The following is a 12883-nucleotide window of genomic DNA, read 5'->3' as shown; positions in this document are numbered from 1 at the left end:
CCTATCTTGGAGATGCCAGAGCGGGAACTTGGAACCTTCTGCTCTTCCCAGAGTGGCTCCATCCCCTGAGGGGAATATCTTCCAGTGCTCATGTATCAAGTCTCCCATTAATATACAACCAGGGCAGACCCTGCTTAGCTAAGGCGACAAGTCATACTTAACTGGATCACGTATTGCCTTAACAGTTTTCCTTTCCTTCTGACCTGGTTAGTATTTTCTATTTATCAGAGTTCTGTATGGCCCATGCAAGCCATTTGGGGGGGGGGGGCGTGGGAATAGTGTGCGTGTGTGGTGTCTGACCCATCTCTCTCTTTTTCTTTTTGTTCTGGCTGCCTTAAGGTTTCATGAAGCAGTGGCTTTAGTTTTGTGACAAAAGGTCCACTGTTGACATGAACAAAAATAAGTAGTAAACACCTTGCTTGAAGAGAAACTGACAAGCGGTCACTCCTATTTTTTAATTATTGGAACTCTTTCATGTTGAATATAAAGGTCAAAATAGTGTGTGTTTTGACACCTGTTCTCTTCAATTGTTTTGGCCTTTGGGCTCAACTTATTCCTCTCACTTTAAGTACTGTCAGCTTTTAAATAACGCCATGCTTCTTGTTTTTCCTGATATTTGTAATGTCTCTGTCTGTGAGCATTTTGTTTGTGTTATTGGTTCATTTCTATACTTTAAAATTGGTGGTGGCTGAAGCATATGGCAGCTCCCTTTCCCCAGACCCTAAGGGGTGAAAAATGATTGGCATGTATGTTTTCACTGTTGTCAGAAGAATATATATATTCTTTTCCTATTTTCTCTCCTTTGTCCAAATCTTAACTCATTTGGCCTTGCCGTAGACAAAAGGCTCACAATCCTAGACAGCTTCATGGTAGGCATGGAGAAGTTCTTGGGGTTTGGAAGGGGTTACTCCAGCTGCTCACATGGCTGAACAGGCAAGTTGATTTGAAATGAATTGCCTGTTCTGCTGGTGCTGAGCTTCAATAAAAACTTCCCAAACATCCCAGCAGAGCATAAAATTCTCCTGCCCTGTCTTTTGCTATGGCTGTCATTAATTCTCACCAACATCTGTCTGTCTAAGAGTCCTCTGATAATGCTCATCAGAGAGGCAGATGCAGCGTGTAGGTTGTGACACAGCTTGCATCTGGTTGCGATCCTATGCACATTGATATGAGAATAAATCAGTGGTACATGTCAAATTTGGGGTTTTCCAAAGAAAGAAATTATTGGGCAGGTTTACACATCATATTGAACTGGCAGTTTGAATGAGCCACCAGCATTCTGAGCACATGTGTGAGTCCCAAATCTGGTTTCGAGAAGGATAGGCTAAGACAGGGCGACATATGAACCCACCAATCTTGGTATATTATACCTTACTTGTTTATGGAACCTGACATTTGTAATTTAGATCTGAAGTGAATGACAGATATCAGGTTCTGTATTGCAAATTTGGTAGAATATGCTGAGATTGGTGTGTTCGTACATCGCATTTGATTTTAGCATATCCTTCCCGAGATCAGAAGTAAGACTTGCATGCACACTTGACTCGGCCAAACCATTGGTTCAACATGATGTGTGTACCTGGCGCCAAGGGTTAATGGGCGCCAAAAAGAGCTGCGGGACACCCCCCCCCCAGCCAGGGCGCCCCCTTGTCCCCTCCCGCATGAACAGAAGGGGGCTCACCAGCTGGGAGTGCACTCCCTTCTTTTCCCCAGTCAGCATTTCAATGAAATTCTGACTGGGGAGTGATGGGAGAGGGTCCGAATGGACCCTTCCCAGGCAATGGCCCCACCCTCTGTGTCTGATGTCAGATGCAGAGGATGGGGGCCACTAGCCCCTAAATGCTTCCCAGTCTCAGGAGGCAGGGAAAGCAGCAGACAGTGACTACTAAAGGGAGCATATGCTGTACGCAAGGGCACGGGGGACTATTTTGGCCAAGGGTTCCACAAACCCTTTAGATGGCACTGGGTACAGTGTTTGTGCATCAGTTCGGGGTGGTTTGCCAACACGCTTCTTTGGGTGTTGTAACTGTGTGCTCCATACACAGTGACATAATGCCTGGTTAGACATTCACATATATGTGCTTAGGCTCAGCATTGGAGGTGAGGCAGACATTGACTATGCCATGGAATGGTCTTCCTCAGTTGTAGTGGCTCCCCCTCCTGGACTGTTCCTCTCCCAAGAGTCTTGCCTGGCACCGGGGTGTATGTTTCCAGCACCAATTTACTCAGGCGTTTTAATTTGCTGGATTGTGGTGTATGTTTTTTAGTGTGTGCTCTGATTCAGATTCTTTGTTTGTTTTTACATATTTATATTTGTAAGTCTTTGAATGTTCTTGTATATTGTCCATTATTGAAGGGTGAAATACCAGGTGACTTATCTCCACACCATAAATGTTTCCTTCCCACCTCTTTGAGCATTTTCAGTAGAGTGGAGAAAAGTATCAAATGTTTTAAATAAACAAATAACGATCTGCTACATGGTGTTTGGTCTGTTTCTCTTCTCCTTGATTTGACTGAAGAAAGCTGTTGTTTATCTGCTTCTTCAGACCTTATTTGCATCAATTGAAGTAATCTGTGCTTAGAGCATTAAAAAAAGGTGTTGTGATTTATGGCACTGCACTCCTCTAAGCACATAGCAGAAGTAAATTCCATTGTATGAATCTTACTTCTGAGTAAACAGAACATGGTATTTGACTAGGAGTTCAATTTTAACGTATGCCTGCAACCGTAGAGCCAATGTAAATGATATTGCTGGTATGTGGACACTACTTTAAATTGTTCCACATAGTGCCTTTCCCTCAGTCCTAGCATCTCTGGTGACTTTTCTCCACTCTACTCCAAATGTTAAAGGCTGGGGGAAGGAAAGGTTTATGGTGTAGATGTCACCTGATATGTATGGCCGATAACTGCACATGAATTTATTTGAGCTCTGCATGAAAATAATCACCATGGCCTTTCCCAGACAGCAGGCCTTACCCTGGATTTAAGAGGGGTGAAGTATTGTGAGTCATGGAGCATATTGGTTATTTTGAATTTGCCCAAGAAACAGATGCAAAAAGTTGATTTTTTTTTTACCCTGGACATAAATTGGGCAAAGCTCCAATGCGCAATGAAAAACCCAAATCATGTTTGGAGTGCTCTCCAATCGCTTGCAGGAACTGACCTAAATTTGGATGATACGTGATCATACACCTGCCCTTCCCATAGAGAAGGAAAGTAAGATCGCCATCTAGGAATGGCCCAGGTGGAGCAATTAAAAATGGCTTGCATGTGGTGCCATAACTATTGTATCCATTGGAACTATACCAGTTCATGGAACACTTCCCTGTCTTATTTTTCCTTCCTTGGGATTTGGAACATGATCTCAAGTGCTTTGAAGGAAGAATCTATAGAAATGTTATTTATCTATCTTGGTAAATGACAAAAAGTAGATCAATAAAGGACAATCTGTGGTCAATGAACAAAAGAGGATTAACTTGATTCTTACACTTTACAAACACAATTAATTTAGAATAATTTACAAACACAATTGAGTCTAAAATGGAATATTGGTATGGAGTCTCCACGGTTTGTTAACGTTTTCCCTTTATGCATTGCCATCTTGAAGTGCTCTGAATAATGCATCGTTGATGTTTGGCATAATTAATGCTGCAGCATATTTGCATGGATTGATGGTTTGTCATGTTAAGTTATGTAACTTGTTGGTTGTAAGGCAGATAAGGTCAGGGAGCATCCACTCTCTTCTTGGAAAAATTACTCTCTGTAGTGTTGGCTTATGTTTTGTTATGGCCAGTATGTAGAACCTAGTCCTCTCCTGCTATTGCAGGCTTTCTTTGGAAGCAGATTTTGATCTTTCTGGGGGTAGCATGGCAGACTGTCTAAAGTGTATCTGCTGACTGTCTTTAGAAGGTGGCAACTTAGCTATCTCAATTTTCATATTGAACATGTCTTATTTAGTATACTCCTGCTGGGGAAAAAAAAAAGATTTGAGCTATGCTTTATCTTATGATTAATCATTTTGGCAAATGTTCCAGGCTCCGAGAATGGTATGAGCTTAAATGGTGCACTATGCTTCCAGTGTGTTTTTTGGTATACATTGGTGGTATTGGTACTGCTAATCGGGAAATGTATTTCTGCTGTGCAATGGGCAAATACATCCTCTTGTTCAGGAATTTTGGTATCAAAATGACATGTCCTGTTGATGATGATTTTGTTGTTATTTATTTGATTTATATACCACCCTTCCAAAGATGGCTTCCAAAAATGGCTAATTTCATGAAGATATTAGTATTATACAGATTTTCATTAGTGCCACAGTGCTTGCCCCAAAGTGCGTCCAATCTAACTCACTGGGGAATACCTCTAAGTACACATGATTAGAAGCTGTTCATATAGGCCAATTTAGATGTTGCAACAAACCAGTTTGTTACCATAGCTTTTCATAGGATCGTGGGAACATTCCCATAAATCTATATAGAAAAAGTGGGGAAAGAGTGTTTGGTGGTTGTGTTTTAGCTAAGGTTGGTTTGAACATTTTACAAGTCAAACTATGGCTCAGTTCAGACATCACAGCAAACATCTGCTTTGCATGCAGAAGGTCGCAGGCTCAGTTTCTGGCATCTCCAAATAGGGCTGGCAAAGACCCCTGCCTGAAACCTTTAAAAGCCATTGTCAGAGTAGACGACACTGAGCTAGATGGACCATGGTCTGACTTGGTATAAGGTAGTTCCTATGTGATGAGAAGAAGCCACAGTGAGTCTTGGATACATGCTTCTCATCCCATTCTTTCCTCCTTCCAATATGAGGGAAAGAAATTGGAAGCTTCCATTTGCAGTTTGTAACAATCTGCATTTTGCAGAAATGCCATTATGCCTGCTCTGATCCTTATTTGCTTTGTTAATTAAGGGTGGTTTTTGCAAACCACAGTTTCCCATATTTGGACATGAGAAACTGGTTTGTTACAAACTACAAACAGCAGCTTCCAATCTTTTCCCCTTACATGTGAAGGAGGGAGGGAGGAGAGGAGTGAGTCTACAAGACCTAGATTTGCTATGACCTAACAAACCACAGTTGGTTGTAATGTCTGAACTGGGCCATAATTTAAGTTCTTTTCCATGTCCAACCACCATAATTTAAGCATTATAGTTGAAAACAGAATGATCTCTCCCCTCTTTCTGTACACATATATGGGAGTGCTCCCACAATCTTATGATAAGATACATATGTGTGTTTCTGTTATGAATTAATTTGGAATATGCTCACACCAGTACAAGCTGATCCCTTAAACCAAATTTGATAGTGGAAGAGATATTAATTTGAAAGACAAGATAGCTAAAATGTGTTAAAGGGAGCAAATATTTTCAAAATGGTTTTCTTAATGCTCCCTTAGTAAAGTAAGCACAGCTGACTGCTGCTTCTGTTGCTGGTATAGTGCCTGCTTCTTGTTTTCTGTAAACACACTTTCAGTATTTACTGTGAGTTACACCTTTATAATATTTTGTGGAGATGGCATGCTGCAGAGCACGCAAAATTCTTTAATTCAAATTTGACATAAAATATATAGGATAAAAGGCCCCAAATCGCCTCTCATAATTGATTTTGAGCAGCCAAGGGGATTTATCTGAATTTTAACACATCTTTCTCCCTGATCACATTTCCTTGAGCTTTTCAATTATTTGAGTCAGTGTTTTTGCTCACATTAAAGGTAAAGTGTGCTGTCGAGTCAGCGTTGACTCCTGGTGCCCACAGAGCCCTGTGGTTTTATTTGGGAGACTACAGGAGGGGTTTACCATTGCCATCTCCCACGCAGTATGAGACGATGCCTTTCAGCATCTTGCTGTATCTTTGCTGCCCAATATAGGTGTTTCCCATAGTCTGGGAAACATGGCAGTGGGGATTCGAACCGGCAACCTCTGTCTTGCTAGTCAAGTTATTTCCCCGCTGGTGGTTCTTTGTATAAATAATGTGACATCTGGCAGTAGAAAACTTACTGTCCTCCACTTTCCACTACCCAAGCTAAAGGACATTATCCACAGATGTTTTATGCTGAACATCTGAGGATGGATAGATTATGTAGGGCATGGGTTCTCAAACCTGGCTCCTCAACTCCCATTATCCCCTGACACAAAAGCCTTTGACCATTGTGACTGGGGAAGTTGGGAGTTGTAGTCCAACAACATCTGGGGAAACAAATTTGAGAACCTCTGTTGTAGGGCCTTACAGTTAGACATGTCCATGTTTTATCCTAACATGCTTATTAGTCTACAACTATACTCCCATTTCATCTTGTTTTTTTCTTGTTGTGGCTTTACATTAAGCTTTTAAGAGTGGCACAATTTACGCTGTCAAACCCACTGCTGATTCCTTTGCGTGGGTCTCCATGATGGCAGGTAAGTTGTTTCTTTCCAAATGTGTGGCTGACAGTACACATCTGAAATAATTTGACTGTGTCTTGTTCCTAAACTCTCAAACACCTTTTCCTTATGCATCTTCTGCACTTTGTTTCATCTTCCTTCCAGTCCACACCTGGTATTCTAAAATGAATGTAAAATGTTTTGGCAGTGTCATTGCAAGGCATGAAAACTGTGTTTTGTTTGCACGAAGTTATAAATCTTACCTTGCATCCTTCTAAGACGCAACCTAGGAGTCAAAAGAGTAAGGAATTTAGCTGTGGTGGTTTTTTACTTGCTCACTTGGATGTAAAAGTTCTGCTTCTCTTAAACACAACCAGGTTTATAGCCCAGCATTGCACCATGTAGTGGAGAAGGGCATATGGGTAGCTACCTCGATTACAATCTTCTCATCTTCACAGAATAATCCTGTGATGCTGCATGATTTAGATGCCATTATGCATTTTGAAAAGGAGTGGGAAATTGTTGTTTGCCATTGCTGTTTGTTGTTCACAGCTGCTTTTATGACTGAGTTTTGCTCATAAACAGGTGGTTAGCACATTCCTTGTGCTGCCTTGGATGAATTTCGCTCTTGTGTTGCATAGCAGTGTTTTCATTTTAACCCTGAAAACAATGATGTTTCCAGCTGTTCCAAAGCTGTTGGTGTGAATGCAAGTTTTGAAAAACATCTCACATGACTTAAATATATCCAACCTGGTTTTTGTTTTATTTTGCCTTAAACGTGCACGCACACACCCCCCCCCCACCCCTTAGTCACTTTTGGATATGCTTTGGGTATGATGTCTCTGTGATTTTTGACAAGCAAGTCTGCTAGCTGCCTTAAAGGTAAAGTGTGCCGTCAAGTCAATTCTGACTCCTGATTCCAGCCCTGTGGTTTTCTTTGGTAGAATACAGGAGGGGTTTATCATTGCCTTCTCCCATGAGATGATGCTTTTCAGTATCTTTCTATATCGCTGCTGCCCGATATAGGTGTTTCCCATAGTATGGGAAACATACCATTGGGGATTCGAACTGGCAATCTTCTGCTTATTAGTCAAGCGTTTCCCCACTGCGGCACTTAAGGTGGCTGTGCTAGCTGCCTTACAGGTAAATTAATCCTCTGCTGGTTAAAGAGCTCTCATTCCAAAGATGTCCCTTGCTTTGGGAACCAGAAATAGGCAAAGTGTTATAATACAGCACATGCAATAGAAATCTCATCTGTTCCACTGATGCTCGTTTCCCCAAGTTTTGTAACAGGAACATACACAGGATAAAATATAGCCATAATTTTGCAGAGAAAAAGTGCTTCTGAATCAGGTAAGAAGGCTCTCCTCCACAGTGCTGTTGTTACAGCCTGTCTATTGTGTTGGGAGGAGCAGGTAACCTTGTTCTTCACATTAATGCTTGTTATATGAAGTAGAATGGTGCTTATAAAGTGCTTCTGAACTACTTAGTGCATGTTCTGGACATAGGTTCTGCAAGCTGATGTGATCTCCATTATATAATATAATCTATATTACATTAAGAGGGTTAAAGGAAGAAATATTTGTATAGAGCACTGTAAGCAGAACAGTTCTGTCCTGTCCATAGAACTGCCTTCACAGGTAAGTCATATAGAACTAATCTCAGGCATTCCATTAGGAGTTGAGGCATTTTTTGAAAAACAACACAATCAAGCAAAGAAAAGATTGCTACTCTCAGATCAACAGGGAAGCAAAGTAGCTCCTTAAACTGAAGATCTTATATGCTAAAGGAGTCATTTTCTCAGCAGTAGGGCATCTAAAATGTACTTCCAGTGTCCTCTTGTACACAGGGCCCATTTACAGAAAGGGACACAACAATTCTGAGATGAAATTTCTCCTTTCTTTGGATACATCTCATGCAAAGCACAAAGGGCAGCGTGGGTACTTAGGATTGTGTTGGTGGAAGGAGAATCAGAAGGAAATGTTTCCTACTTCATCTAGGTTTAATCATTTAAACCAAGGGCAAATGAAATGTCAGCTGCATGTTATGAATAGTAGCTAACATATTCTTACATTGCCAAGATTAGTTTTAGAACAAAAAGACTATTTGAATTCTAAATGTTGCAGCATAGAGACCCTCAAAAAGTAGTGGGCAATTCTGTGGAAGCTGGAGATAGTCTCATTTTATACCCTTTGCTCCAGCAGCTAATAACTTGGTTGTGCTTCCTTCCTCTCACAAACCCCATTCAGATAGAACAGGAGGTCTCTTAACCATGGTTTGCATGCAACTAGTCCTACCCAGAGTACTTTCATTGTATATTGTGGTATGTTCCAATAGCAGCGCCCAGTGCTTGCTCATGTCTGACGCCGTGAGCAAAAAAGCTGCTTCCTCTCCTCACACACTGGCCCCACTGCCTTTGCCATGTGCCCAGTGATGCTTACATGCAGGGGATCATGGGAATATTATTATTATTAGTTGTTGTTGTTAAGATGTTTTGTTCATTCTCAGCATCTTGTAATTATTAGTGTGCTGTCCCTGCATGTGGAATTAGTTACTCAACACTCAGATACGAATTTTTAAAAGAGGCTTCCTTGACTTCAGATATGTGGTGGGGTAGGATAATGCACATGAGAGCTTAATAGCACATAAACTGCCTTGCTCCATCTTGCTGGGGAAGACTAAGGTCTCTCTGGGCCAGCACTCTCAATCCAACATCAGCCAGCCCTTGGGATGCACCGTGGAGGTGGCGGCGGCAACCACCACCTTCATTCTCTGACCCGTGGTGCCTCCCCTATAGGCCCCTCTGCCTCTACCAGGCATGCAGCAGTGATGCTAGCAGCAGCATTCTCCAACCCTTACTTCTAAGTGAGGGTCAGAGAATCCTGCTGCCGCCACGGCCAACTACCAAAACAGCCTGGAAAAGCCTGGACAGTCTCCTGCCTGCTCTCAGAATGTGTCGCCGCCACCTTCTCTGAGAGTGGGTGGGAGGCTGCCTGGGCATTTCCCAGTGACCTCGGTAGTCAGTGGTGGCAAGAATGCCACTGCCAGTTGATGGCTTGGGAGGCAAGGGCAGGACCTTGGTTTGAAGTTACAGACAAGTGGCAAACAGGAGTGTGCTTAGCTCCTGATATAGGGTAGGAGGATTCTTCTACCCTAATTAGAATAGTGTGAACTGACCTTAAGTGTGTTTCAACAGGGAAACTTTTCAGGAGGGTGGCAGTAAGTTCTCTCTCTCTCTCTCTCTCTCTCTCTCTCTCTCTCTCTCTCTCTCCATTTATTCCCTCTGTTACTTGTCTCATTTCTTATGCTGTGATGAAGCATATCCCCCATCCCCAGGCTGTACCTCCATTAGAAGAAAAGTTAATTTTGTTAGCACTCAAGCTCCAATAGTTAACAAAACCTAATTTGCACACACCTGGTGCCCTGATGAGCACTACTGGTGTGCGAGCAAGAGTTACACCTCTTGTGTTAGTGTCATAGGGACGTCTTGGATCCTGCCTGTGACATCACTGATGACATGAGATACAGTCCCCCGGACCATGCATCTATATACTTTTAATTTAATTTTATTTTTTTGCTGTTACTCCAAAGGTTGAGTGCATTCTTGCAGGATTGTTAGCTGCCTTGTGACTAATGTACAAGGATAAAAATACTCTTGTAAATGAATGAATCGGAGTGAATGAATCATGTCTGCCATTATGCAGCCCTTTTGAGAGGAAAGGAGTGTGAGCTTATACATCCCCTGCAATAATGACCTATCATTTTTCTAGCTCTTTCTTTTAACAGCGCTTTCCTTTTCCAGCACTGGTGTGTGTTCATATTCTGTTTATTAAGAAATAAATGCAAAGGGGCCAATAGGATTCTCCATCTGGTGGCACAGTGGTAAAACTGCTGCCCTGTAACCAGAAGGTTACAAGTTCAATCCTGACCAGGGGCTCAAGGTTGACTCAGCCTTCCATCCTTCCGAGGTCGGTAAAATGAGTACCCAGAATGTTGGGGGCAATATGCTAAATCATTGTAAACCGCTTAGAGAGCTTCCAGCTATAGAGCAGTATATAAATGTAAGTGCTATTGCTAAGTGCTATTGCTATCTAGCCTGGATCCTCTTGTCTCCTGCAGCAAGCCCTCCCCTCCATTTCCCTTATACAGCTGCAGTGTGAGTGGTCTAAGATCAGGGCTCGTGTGAGCATAGTGCTAGGAGGGAGTTTGATCTCATACTTTCAGATAAATGCTTCTCTGTGCCCAGAGGCGTATCTAGGGAAAATAGCGCCTAGGGCAAGCACTGGAATTGCGCCCCCTGTCCAAACATCTGACACCCATCTTTCACATAACTTTACCATAATATCAATTCAAAAATACAAGTCAAGCTCGTTAATCTTTTAATATTTCAATAACTATTTAGCAGTGGATGCAGCCAGACCAAAAAATGCTGGGGAACTACAAATTTCAGTATGCTGGGGCTCATGAAATACCCAAATACTATGTCGAGGTGTACTTGGAAAACTAAACAGAAGTGCCTGTCTAATTCTCTACTATGCATTCTAGCATCACTATTACATAAGTTTTAAAATAAAAGGAGAATTGGACTTATCCCAGATACTCTGAAAATAATTAAAGGATATGCAGAGTAAACTGTGTCACTGCTTGGAATATATTCTAGTCTTTCAGAAAGACAGTTAAAATGAGAGAAAGAGAGCAAGAAACTCCAGTGGGCCTTAACACTAAGGATTTCACAATGATTCAAAGACAAACTCACCATTAACAGCCATATTATTAAGACATCACATTTAACTCACTTATCACAAGAAGCAAAGTAAGAGCAAATGAATAGAATCCTAGCTCATAAGCTTCAGCTCAGTATTCACAAGCCCTGATTCTCTGTACATAAACTAAATATGTGTACAGTGACTTATATTATATTAAAATATTTTAAAAAAACTTTTACCTGTAGCCCCTTGAAGGCGCTTCCTATAGGCCTTGGGGGGTGTCTGCAAAGGCTCCCCCTCCCCCTGCTGACCTCTAGGGCCTCACAGGGACCATCTGAGCATGTGCGGTGGCCATTTTAAAAAATAAATTTTGTTTTTAAAAAGGGGCCGCTGAAAACAAAATGGCTGCCACTCATGCTCAAACACAGAGGCCATTTGAGCATGCGTGGTGGTCATTTTGTTTTTGGTGGCCATTTTGTTTTAATTTTTTAATTTTAAAAAATGGCGCCCCCCTTCAAGTGGTGCCCAGGGCACGTGCCCTGCCTGCCCTACCCTAGATACGCCCATGTCTGTGCCCCAAGTGATCTACCAAGAGCCTCTTTTCAATTCATCTCATGCACAAGTTTGAAAAGGGTGGGCTTTGAGAGAGTAAAGCCTATAAATACCTTGCTTTACATTGCTACTTCAGGCTGTTTTTTGTATGCTTACTTCTGATGCTTAAAGTGGTTGTTGTAGTTGCTGACAGGTTTGGTTTTGCTTTGTTTAGCAGGATGAGAAGGGTGGAAGATAGTTTCTCTTTTGCTGCCCAGCATGTTTTCCAGAGGGCAACAATCTTAGGCTTTCTAATGCCATATATTATTATTATTATTATTATTTATTTCTTGTTTACACAGTCAGACAGGTATTATTGACTGGTTTGTTTTATCCAGACACCGAGTCCTTCCCAAGAACCTGGGATGGCTGAATATTATTATCAATATTGTTATTATAGATATCATTGCAAAATAAAGACTATTCCCAGTGAAGTTGCTGTGAATAATAATATTAATTCGATTTCTATACTGCCCTCTCAAAAATGGCTCAGAGCAGTTTACACAGAGAAATAACAAAAAAATAAGATGGATCCCTGTCCCCAAAGGCTCACAATCTCAAAGAAACATAAGATAGACACCAGCAACAGTCACTGGAGGTACTGTGCTGGGGGTAGATAGGGCCAGTTACTCTCCCCCTGCTCAGTAAAGAGAGTCCCTCATGAGGACAAGTGAGGTAAAAGCCTCAGATGGCGAGTGTGCCTTGGGGTGGCAACCATGGGTCCCTGTCCCGCCCCGCTGGGGACCCTACCTGCCTGCCACCCCCATTTCTGGGCTCCCCCCCCCCAGCCACCTGACTCACTACTCTGCCCATGGGCCAGAAGCCCAATGCTGCCTGTTCTTCTTTCTCTCACGGGCGTCTTCAGCGATATGTCACACTCTGTCCTCCAGGCGGTGTTGCCAGTTGCTGTAGCAGGCAGCAGGTATCTCGCATCACCAACTGGTCTCTACCACTGCTACACCACTGGTCATCTCTCTCTCTTTCCCTCTCCAGCACCAAACATGTCTACTTTTTCTCCTCCTGAAATACAAAAAGGACAAGTTTGATGGAGGGGAGAGAGAGAGGGCACAACAGTGGCAGTGAGAGAGACCGGCTGGCAATGCTGGATGCCTGCTACAGCAAGCCATGGTCCCAGGCAAAGGACAGAATGTGGTGTACCACTAAAAGGCCAGTTAGGGGGAGAGTGAGCTGTGGAGCCAGTGAGGTGGGTCGAGTGACATAGCACTGGGCTCA

At 42.4% G+C, this 12883-nt stretch overlaps 1 protein-coding gene across 46 annotated transcripts in view; it reads left to right on the top strand.

Moving 5' to 3' along the window:
- NRXN3 (neurexin 3) overlaps positions 1 to 12883 on the top strand; it is a 1829497-nt gene that overhangs the window by 700454 nt on the left and 1116160 nt on the right. The window lies entirely within an intron of this gene.

Source organism: Hemicordylus capensis, chromosome 1 (genome assembly GCF_027244095.1).
Source record: "Hemicordylus capensis ecotype Gifberg chromosome 1, rHemCap1.1.pri, whole genome shotgun sequence".
NCBI classification, from domain to species: Eukaryota; Metazoa; Chordata; class Lepidosauria; order Squamata; family Cordylidae; genus Hemicordylus; species Hemicordylus capensis.
The sequence above is the reverse complement of the archived record's forward strand: the minus strand, read 5'-3'. Positions and strand labels throughout refer to the sequence as shown.